This window comes from Pteropus alecto, unplaced genomic scaffold (genome assembly GCF_000325575.1).
Source record: "Pteropus alecto unplaced genomic scaffold, ASM32557v1 scaffold3, whole genome shotgun sequence".
Lineage (NCBI taxonomy): Eukaryota > Metazoa > Chordata > Mammalia > Chiroptera > Pteropodidae > Pteropus > Pteropus alecto.
Genome location: NW_006442484.1, coordinates 63,074,696 through 63,084,698, shown reverse-complemented (window position 1 = coordinate 63,084,698; position 10,003 = coordinate 63,074,696). Strand labels below are relative to the sequence as shown.

At 38.4% G+C, this 10,003-nt stretch overlaps 1 pseudogene; it reads right to left on the bottom strand.

The window, feature by feature from the left end:
* Nucleotides 1–3,686: 3,686 nt before the first annotated feature.
* Nucleotides 3,687–3,797, bottom strand: LOC112470798 (annotated as a pseudogene).
* Between the last annotated feature and the right edge of the window lie 6,206 nt (nucleotides 3,798–10,003).

The window sequence follows — 10,003 nt, the reverse complement described above, 5'->3', positions numbered from 1 at the left end:
CAGAAAGAAGTTTTCTAAATTATTTGGCAAACTCAAGCACAGCTGAGTTCCTCATACGTGTTCTTTTATGGTCCTATTGAAATTCATACTGTTTCAAAGAGCTATTGTCCAGCCATCATAACCCCAGGGCAAATGAGCAGGAATCTTAGGGGGAAGCAGTCCTAGAAAATGCCAGGGGCTCTTCAGTTGTAGTAGAATATTATGCTATGAGTACATTTAAAAAGTGCAATAATCAAGATGTGGCACTGGTTACCTGCTGGCACTTCAACATTAGATGGACTATTTGCTAATTGCTCCAATTGAGTACTGCCTACTTGACTTTTTCAGTTCTTTGATTTAGAGTGTTTTCAGATGGAGTATTTTCCCTTCCAGTCTCTGTCTTTGTCCTGCATCAAGCAAGGGAAGAAATCTTAACCCAGAAACAAGAAGACGAGATATACTTTTGCCCTGAGGGTACCAAAAAATTGGTGTGGATAAATTTTTTTTTTGTTAACAAACACCGTTATACTGTTTAATAATCAGTGGTCCTCAACATTTTTGGCACCAGGGACCAGTTGTCTTATGAAAATCTACTGCCTGATGATCTGAGGTAGAGCCGAGGTGGTGATGCTAGCGCTGGGGAGCAGCTGCAAATACAGATGAGGCTTGGCTGGCTGGCCTGCCACTCACCTCCTGCGGTGCAGCCCAGTCCCTAACAGGCCACTCATCTGTACTGGTCCGCAGTGCAGGTTTTGGGGACTCCTGGTTTAATTCTTTGATTCAAGTCATCTTGTTTTAGGAGGGAATCAGGGAAAACTAATGAGAACCATACAAATATAGTAATAATATGATATTAAATAATAATGCTTATTAAGATGTATAATTGAGGAGGAATACCAAAATTTCATTAACTAAAAAATAACAAAATTGTCACATCTCGTAGGTTACATTTTGTTCAGGTCTTTGGAGTTTTTATATTAAATCCAAATTATTAAGAGTTTCTTTCTCCCTTCTTTAAAAACCTCTTCATGTGACTTGACAGAAACAGCACACCATCTAGTCATGGGCATGCCACTCCTTGCCAATATTATCTAATGGCTTTCTTTCCAAGAAAGGAAATATACAGCACAAAGACCAAATCTTTTTCATTCCAAGGCGCCCTTTTGATATTACCCATCCACTGAAATCCTTCCTCGCTGATCGGCCTGACCTGCAATGCTCTCGGTATTGCTTTTCGGCATGCATATTCCTCTTCAAGCCAGTTGGAATTTAGCCTGGAAAAAAGACATATGGGCCTGCATGAGGTTATAAAACCTGGCTTGGAAATCCACAGCTTCTTACAAAAACACTATTTTTTATAAATGTACCATTTTAAGGAAGATGGTTACTAAGCAACCTGATTTAAATTATTATGAGAAATGAGAGCAAAATCTTCCATTAGGTCTGTTTTTACTTAGGTCAAAAGTTTGTTTGTTTGTTTTTTGCCTGTGTTGATTTTGAATTCATTTCCTTCTTTCTTTTTGATGCACATATATCCGTGTGTGTCACTTAAACATCAGGTACCAGGTGAGGTGGGCCCTGTGGGCAAAAAAAGATGAGTTCTCCTACAGACCATGCCCTAAGGAGCTAAGAGCACAGGGTGTCTCAGGGCTCCTGGAGGGCAGTAACATTCTCAAATTGCTGAATTGTGAAGAGGGAATTTAATGCGAGTGTAAAAGTCCAAAGCTGCAAATGTATGTGAGCCTCACAAAGGCTAAAGCCAGATCTGGAAAGACAGGAAAAACCTCTTTCTTGTTCTCAGGCTTTATATTTCTCTCTGCTCAATTGCTTCATCATTCACTCATTGCAGATTGGCTTTTCTTCTGAGTTTCCTTGAATATGATGGAAAAACTCACCCAAGTGCTCTTTTTTTTTTTTTATTATTGTGGTAATTTACACATAACATAAAATTATTGTTTTAATCATGTTAAAGTGTGCAATTTATTACATTCACGGTGTTGTGCAGCCAGAATTATTATTTAGGTCCAGAACTTTGCTTTCATCCCAAACAGAAACCCCGTATCTATTCAGCGGTTATTTCTATTCCCTGCCCCTCCAAGCCCCTGACAACCACAAATCTACTTTCTGTATTTATGGATTTGTCTACCCGGTATATTTTATATAAAGGAATTGTACAATATGTGGTCTTTTGTGTCTGGCTTCTTTCATTTAGCATAATGTGATCAATGTTTATCCTTGTTGTAGCATTATCAGTACTTTTTATAGCTGAGTAATATCCATTATGTGAATATATTATGTTTTGTTTATTTATTTGTTGATGGACATTTGGGTTGTTTAGACTTTTTGGCTATTGTTAATAATGTTGTTAAGAATATTCAGAGATGAGTTTTTGCCTCAATACCTGTCTGAATACCTTTTGGATATGTACCTAGGAGTGGAATTGCTGGTTCATGTTGTAATTTTATGTTTAATATTTTGAGGAACTACCAAACTTTTTTCCACAGCACCTGCACCATTCTTCATTCCCACCATCAATGTGTTAGGGGTTGGATGTGTTCACATCCTTGCCAACACTTGTTATTTTACATTTTTTTATAATAACTATTCTAGTGGATATGAAGTGCTATCTCATTGTGGTTTTGATTTGAATCACCCTAATGACCGATAATGTTGAACATCTATACATGTGCTGGTTGGCCATTTGTATATCTTCTTTGGAGAAATATCTATTCAAATATTTGCCCACACTTAACTGGGTTGTTCGTTTTTCTGTTGTTGGATTATAAGCGTTCTTTATATATTATGCATTCTAAACCCTTATGAATCATATGATTTGCAACTATTTTTTTCCATTCTGTGGGTTATCTCTTCATTCTCTTGATACGTCTTTTGATTCTAAATATCTTATTAATTCAAAAACCAGCAGAAACTCATTTGTTTCTTCAAGTCCCCATACTGATTGCTGGGAAAGAAAATCGACTTTGCCGCCAGAGGCAGATGTTCACCTGTGGCCCAATCAGTTATGGTCAGGAGGGTGAGGTCATATAGTACAAATAAGGCTGCTGGGTCTACCTCTGTTGGTGGCAGAGCTGGTTCTCAGAGGCAGTGTAGACACACAAATGCTTAAAAGTGAAGGCATGATGGCAAAAAATTAAGGTTCAGGGTTTTAGCAAGTGATATGGGTTGTTCATGGTACAGATAAGAAAAGGTACTACAGGACTTCAGGGAGGGATATAGGACTTCTAATAAGAGGGTCAATAGAAAGCTTCCTGGAGGTGGCATTTAACTGGCCTGGATAGAAAGAAAAAAAATTATTCACACTGGCATGGAAAGAAGCTCATGCAGGCAGAAAGCACAGTGAGATTCAAAATCCTAGTGAAAAGATGCGGATTTGCTGGAAACTCAAATTTAAGACATATGTTAATTGAACTTATGAGAGTTGGTAATATTGCAAAGAGGAAACAGAAACGAGAAATCAAGTGAGGTCAGACATGGCGAGTCTCAGTTATGTGTGGATAGATGGATGTGAGAACGAGAGAGGGATTTGTGGAGAAGGCCTATTTGATTAAGTTCAACTTTGGTCATGGGGACTCCCTCTCTTATAATTTTTTTTTTAGGTGAGACAACCCTTGGTTGACCTCAAATGTTGCAAAGACCTTGTCAGTTTTCAATCCCTTATTTTTTATTTTTTATTTATTTTTTATGCCTACAAGCACCTGGTCTTCCTAGTTGGTCTCCCATCCAAGTACTAACCAGGTCCGACCCTGCTTAGCTTCCAAGATCAAACGGGATCGGGCTTGTTCAGGGTGGCAACTTTTCTCTTATATTTTGTTCGGTTTATGTCTTTTCTGCTTGAAGAACTCTTCTTGCACTCTCCAAACCCCATGTACTCTCTTTCCTCTAAACCCACAGGATTCCTTTCTTTAAGATTCACCTGGTAATTTGTCTTGAATTACTAATGCAGTTCTTGCTTTATATTGCTACTCATTCTGCTGTATTGATTCTTTCATTTTTGTCTCCCCAGCTGGGCTTAGAGGTTCCAATGACATTTTTACTCTCTGATATAGTGTTTTGCATGGAATAAGTACTCAATAATATTTGTTGATTTGGTGTGAATACAAATTTCTAATAAAGATTGAAATAACTTTATAAGCTGCTCATGGGTACGCTTCTTTAAGCTTTTTTGTTCTGTGCCATTAACTTTTTTCTATATGTCTTGCATGAAATAGTTCTTGTGTTAGCATAGATGGGGGCATAATTTTATCTATAACATAATTTTTTCAATAAGCTCATTCATTCATTACATTAATAATTTCTCTCCTAAGATTATGAAGAGACAGGAGAGATATGACAATGAGTATCAATGCATTTTCAAAAAGAAAACAACATTTTCAATCTAAAAGATCATTAGCAATACAAAGATAAGAGTAAAACTTGAAACTTGAGATATGTATCATTACTGCTCTGAGAGGTGTAAGATAACAAATTGGAAAATTTGTCTAAAATAATTGCAAGAGAAAGATTGTTATTACCTGCTTTTGTGAGTGAAACAAAGGAAATTGCTATTCTTCCTGAGGTGGATATAATTTGTGTGCATCTGGAAATTAATGATATTACGAGATATAATTGCAGAATGTCTTAATTTTACCTCGTAATTATCTTCTTTCAGCAATATAGTATATTAGCATGGTAAAAATTTAATCTATGGAGTTTAAAACAGATAAAAGATTTATTAAGTTCTTTTCCCCTTGTGAGAAGATGAACAATCAAAGAGAGCAAAATACATGCAAAAGATGCTCTTGTTACAGAGCAAAAAGCTCAAGAAAACAGAAATCAATCATAAAGTGCCAAAAAACATTACTATTTTCCGTTAGCATGTTTCTCTCCTAGTCATTTACCACTTATGTGGTCACTTGGGTTCAGTCGCTAGACTCTTCTAGAGAAATGATGAGAGAGGCAAAAGACAGGAAATAGAGACCAAAAGAATTACGCCAAGGTTTATATCTCACCTGCAGTGGTTACTCTTGACTTTAAATTCATTTAAAAATTGTAAGATATTCTGTGCTGCCACTTCCTCTATTTTGGGGTAGATGCTAGATAGCCTTTAAAAAGGCGTCACCTGAATCATGAATGTTGGGGAGGCTCTTAAGTTTCTAAGACAATATTGTTTAAAACAGGCATATTTCAAGGTTCAGAGATAGTTATTAGAAAGAGCACTGGACAAGGAGTCAGAAGACTCAAGTACTAATTTGAACTATTTTAATAACTAAATGAGTGGTATGGGAAATTCAATAAACCTCACTGCCACAGTTTCCTCACCTTTGAAACGAGAGGGATGTGTTACATCAGAATGGCAAGTAAGTTTTGTTACGAGTGCCGACCTTTCGCTTTGTGGTAGCTTCCTGAAACACTGTGTTGAGGAGGATTCTGCTGCTGTTGATGGGCTCCCTGGAAGACTTGTGCACAATCAACTTTCTCCCCAAGCACAGCAGATGGAGAATGGCTGTTTGTGTGCCATGTATTTGTCAGTTCTGAAACTCTAAGACTTGGAGGCATGTTTTTGCAAAGACTGACTTACCTGTCTGGAAAGGCTTATTTTTGACTCACAAATCTGCAGTTGACAAGACTTGTATGTGACTGTTTTGTGACCTCCAGGTCCTCTCAGCATCTTATCTTCTTTTCTGATTATGAGGTTGAGATGTTGGCTGCTGTTTGCTAGAAGCCTGCAGTTTCAGCATCTCATGGGAACACATGCTCCAGGGTATTTTAAATGTAATCCCTTTGCCTGCCTCGTTTCAGTAATTTAGTTCAACAAATTTTCTGTGTGTTAGGCAGCCCGCTAAGAGGCTATGGTTGCCCTGCAGCTTTCTGGGGATCCACCTCCACAAACCGACAGCCCCAAAGAGCTGAGCATTGGTTCCGGTGCTGGGAGGTGAAGGGATCCTCAATGTTCGATAACAAGGAACAGAGAGAGGCTCTCAAGGTCATTCTCAGAATGGGGCAGGTACAAAAGACATGTAATGAGCCACCTTGCAGAGCTCAAGGTGGAAATGGAAAGAGAGCTAGGTCTCTCAGAGTCTAGGATTTGAAGAATAACAAAGAACTCAGATCTTCCTCCCCCACTGTCTCCAGCCTCAAATCAGTGTTGGAGGAGCCTACCAGGCCAACAGAGCACTCTGACTTCTCTGCTGGGATGGGGTTGGTCAGCACTGATTTCAAGTTTAGAGTGACTCAGACCCTCCCAGTATACGTTCCTCTCTTCACTCTAAGATGCACACGGCATCATTTTTTCTGGTCTGAAGCTGTCCTAGAAAGGCCCCTTTTCCTTGGTCGAGGTCAGAAAGTCGCTTGCATCATGGACACCCTGGACTTCGTGCCTTTTTTTTTTTTGCACTGCCCTGTCTCTTCACACTCACGGGGTCCCTAAGGCTTCAGATCCAAGGAGACCTGTCCCTTGTGCCTGACCAGATTTGTGCTGTCCTTTTTGATGCGCCTGAATCATACTTACCTGCCAGCTAAAAGGAAAGGGAAGGACTTAGGAAGCCTCTGCCACAGGGGAACTATGAGGAATATATGTGGAGTGCGAGTAAAACCTTAAAGGAAGGGACAGGTTTGGGAGGCATATTTAAGGAACTGCTTGATTCTGATGACTGACAATATGCGAAGTGGATAGAGTTGCAGGGAAGGCGTTGTGCCATGGCTAGGAGTCAAGAGTGGCTGGGTGACTGAGATGATATTGTCGAGAATGGGAAAGTGAACAGGAAAGGAGAGCAAAAATGAGGGCAGCTGAGAGTGTAGCTAAAAATGACAAAGGCCTGTTTCTTTTTTGTTTTTTTTTATGCCAAGTGCACACACAGGTTATATGTTAGTTGGATTGTATTTAAAAAACAAACAAACCAACCAAAAACCCCCCAAATAAAAAAAGACCTCTTCATTTAAAAGTTAATTGTTAGGACATCCAAACATTCTCTCCCATCAGAACAGCACTGGGTAAGATCCCCAGGCCAGCCTCTCAAAGCTACATAGACTCAAAGATGGAAAAGAGCTTAGAGATCTTTGAGTAGAGTGCACTAAGGCAGAAAGTATAGTGATTTAGAGATACGCTCTGAAGTCAGACCACATGTGCTAACTAGGTAAGCTTATGACATACTTCATCTTACTAGGCCTCATTCTCCTTATATATTAGACAGAATAGTACCATCCTCACAGGCTTGTCATGAGGATTAAATGAGATGATGCTGTGCAACGTGTAAAGCTGAGTTGCTTCTTGTTCCCATCATTACATTGCATTATGTCAAAGAAACCTTGGTCTGGCACTGAAAATTGAGACCAAGCTGAGTTACCCCAAGGGCTAAGGGGTTTGATGCATTGTTATTTCTGTAACCCTGAAAAACCCTAGAGTTGACATCGTGAATATTTATATGCTGCTTTTTTCTCCCCATCATATATATATATATATATATATCAGTATAAATATATATATATATATATGTATATATATATATACATACATACATACATACATATCATAGAAGCTGGCATGTGATGAATCCTCAACCAAAGGAATTATTACTTATTCCAACCTCTTCTTTTTACATATGCAGAAACTGAGGCACAGAGAGGCAGAATGACTAGACCAAAGTTCCCCAGCTAGACTGTGGCAGAATGGGAACTAGAAACCAGGTAGCCTGACTTCATGGTCAAGATTTCTTCCTACGATATTGACTTGCTTGTCACAGTGGGATCAACTTCCCCATTATTTATAGGTAGATGACTCTGAGAAAATTGTTGGAGCTCTAACTGGGAATGCGAGAGGTCATCCAGGCCCAGGCCAAGGACAAAGGACTAGGATGTCTAGAGTTTGCAACTTTTAAGGATGTGGGGCTGGGACTCCCTCAGGCAGAGAGGGAGGTGGGGGATTCTGCCAAGAGGTGCGATGCATGGTAGTGGTGGGAGACATTCAATAAGGGGGCAGCATGTCTGCAACGCCCTGTCCCACGGGAGCTCAGGTTGAGCCAGAGAAGCGATGCCCATAGAAGTAGCAGCAAGTGGTTTGGTTGCAGAGATGGGAGGGGAATGAAAAGGTTGCCAAAGTCGTTTCTCTGGACAAGTTATTCCTAAGTAGGATTTTTACGTGGAAAGAACTGCAATAGGATTTACTGTGAAAAAAGGACATCTCATACCTTAGTTAATCCACATTATCAGAGCATTCTGGTTATAGAATTGAGAAGAGTTCCCAGATTTAGTGAACTTTACTGTGTGACATACATTGTGCTAAGTACTGGACACATGTACTTCTTTTGCTGATTAAAACAGACGACGTCACTGAGACTCAAAAGATTTCAGTGGGCATGTCCACAAAGACAGTGAGTGGCAGAGCCAAGAAGTGAGCCTAGACACAATTCTAAATAAAGTCCCTGCTCCTCATACTCCCCTGCAGGCTCGTGGATAACTAAGCCCCTACTAATTTAACCCTTATTTTGAAAATCTGAAATTCAGATTTGACTTTTCTGCCCCAGGAAGTTGGGTATGCTTGCCTTGTGTTTTCCTCATCTTTGTCATAGAATCACAGTCTTACAGGACAGTGGGTCTCAGTGGGAGATGGGAGCATAACATAAGCATTTCTCAAAGTGTCTAACATTTGAGATTTGCTTCCTGGAGAGATGTCACAAGTCTTTGGGAGATGGGATAGTAGAATGTAGTTAAAGAAAATTTTGCAATTTTTTCTCTTCTACTTTCTCTCAAGTATCAGATGCCCTTACACGTGGAAGCCAACTGCCCTCACACTTTATTCCCTTTCTCCCAACAAAAGCTACCAATTTTCTTTTCTTTTTAAAAAAAAAAAATTAATTAGAATATAGCTAACATATAATGTTGTATTAATTTCAAGAGTGCACCATAGTTATTCAAAAAAGCTACCAATTTTCACTTATTCAGTCAACAAATATTTATTATGCCCTTATGAGAGAGGATGATAAATATCAAAACATTTAAAATGTGCTTTTCTGTTGAGCCATTACTTTATTTTTATGAATTTTTACCAGAAAATAGTCATAGATTTGGTTATAAGGACATTGGACTGCAGTGTAAAAGATTTAAAAATTAAGTGAAAAATATTAATAAAATAGAATACTATATAACATATAGTATTATTAATGAAAATAACAGATTGCCCATAATAGAATAGGAACATTGCAAAAAACAATATATGTATATTTTTTGAAATTTAATAGACTTCATTTTTTAGAGCAGTTTTAGGTTCACAGTAAAGATGAGCAGAAAGTACAGTGATTTTCCATGTGTTCCCTGCCCCACATATGCACAGCCTCCCCTACAATTAACATCTTGAACTACAGTGGTGCATCTGTTACAACCTATGAACCTTCATTAACACATCATATCACCCAAAGTCTATAGTGTCATTAGAGTTCACTCTTGGTGTATGAGTTGAAAATATATAATGGCATATATCCACCATTGTAAACAATATATTTTTAAAATAAAATGAAATACTTTAAAGTGTTAATATTTATATTTGGATAACAGAATTCCAAAAGAATATTATGCCTATCTATTTATCTTTTACTATAGGTATACATTACTTTATAATAAAACAATAATTTTTAAGAGCCTCTGTTTAAAGAGCCTCTGTAAAAGCTAATGGGATGTCTTGCCTGGATGGTTATTGATAAATGGTGAAATCAAGTGAGTCTAGCTAAAGAATTAAGTAGAGTAGAAGAATGAGAGCTGATATTTTGAGTGGAAAAGTTATTTTCCTTTCTTCCAGTAGAAGAAAGGGGGAGGGCGTGGGGGGGGAGAGAAAGAAAAGGAGAGAGAGAGAGAGAGAGAGAGAATTTCCAAGTACTAATGTGAAGCATTTAATAGGGGAAAAATGTGGGTATCCTCATGAGTAATTTGTAAAAATTTGTATCTTAAAGGAGAGAGTTGTCCCAGATATCTTCCTTCAGGTAGAAAAGAAGTGTGGGTAGTCTTCAACTTTTGAAAATTCTAACTCCTGCGCCAC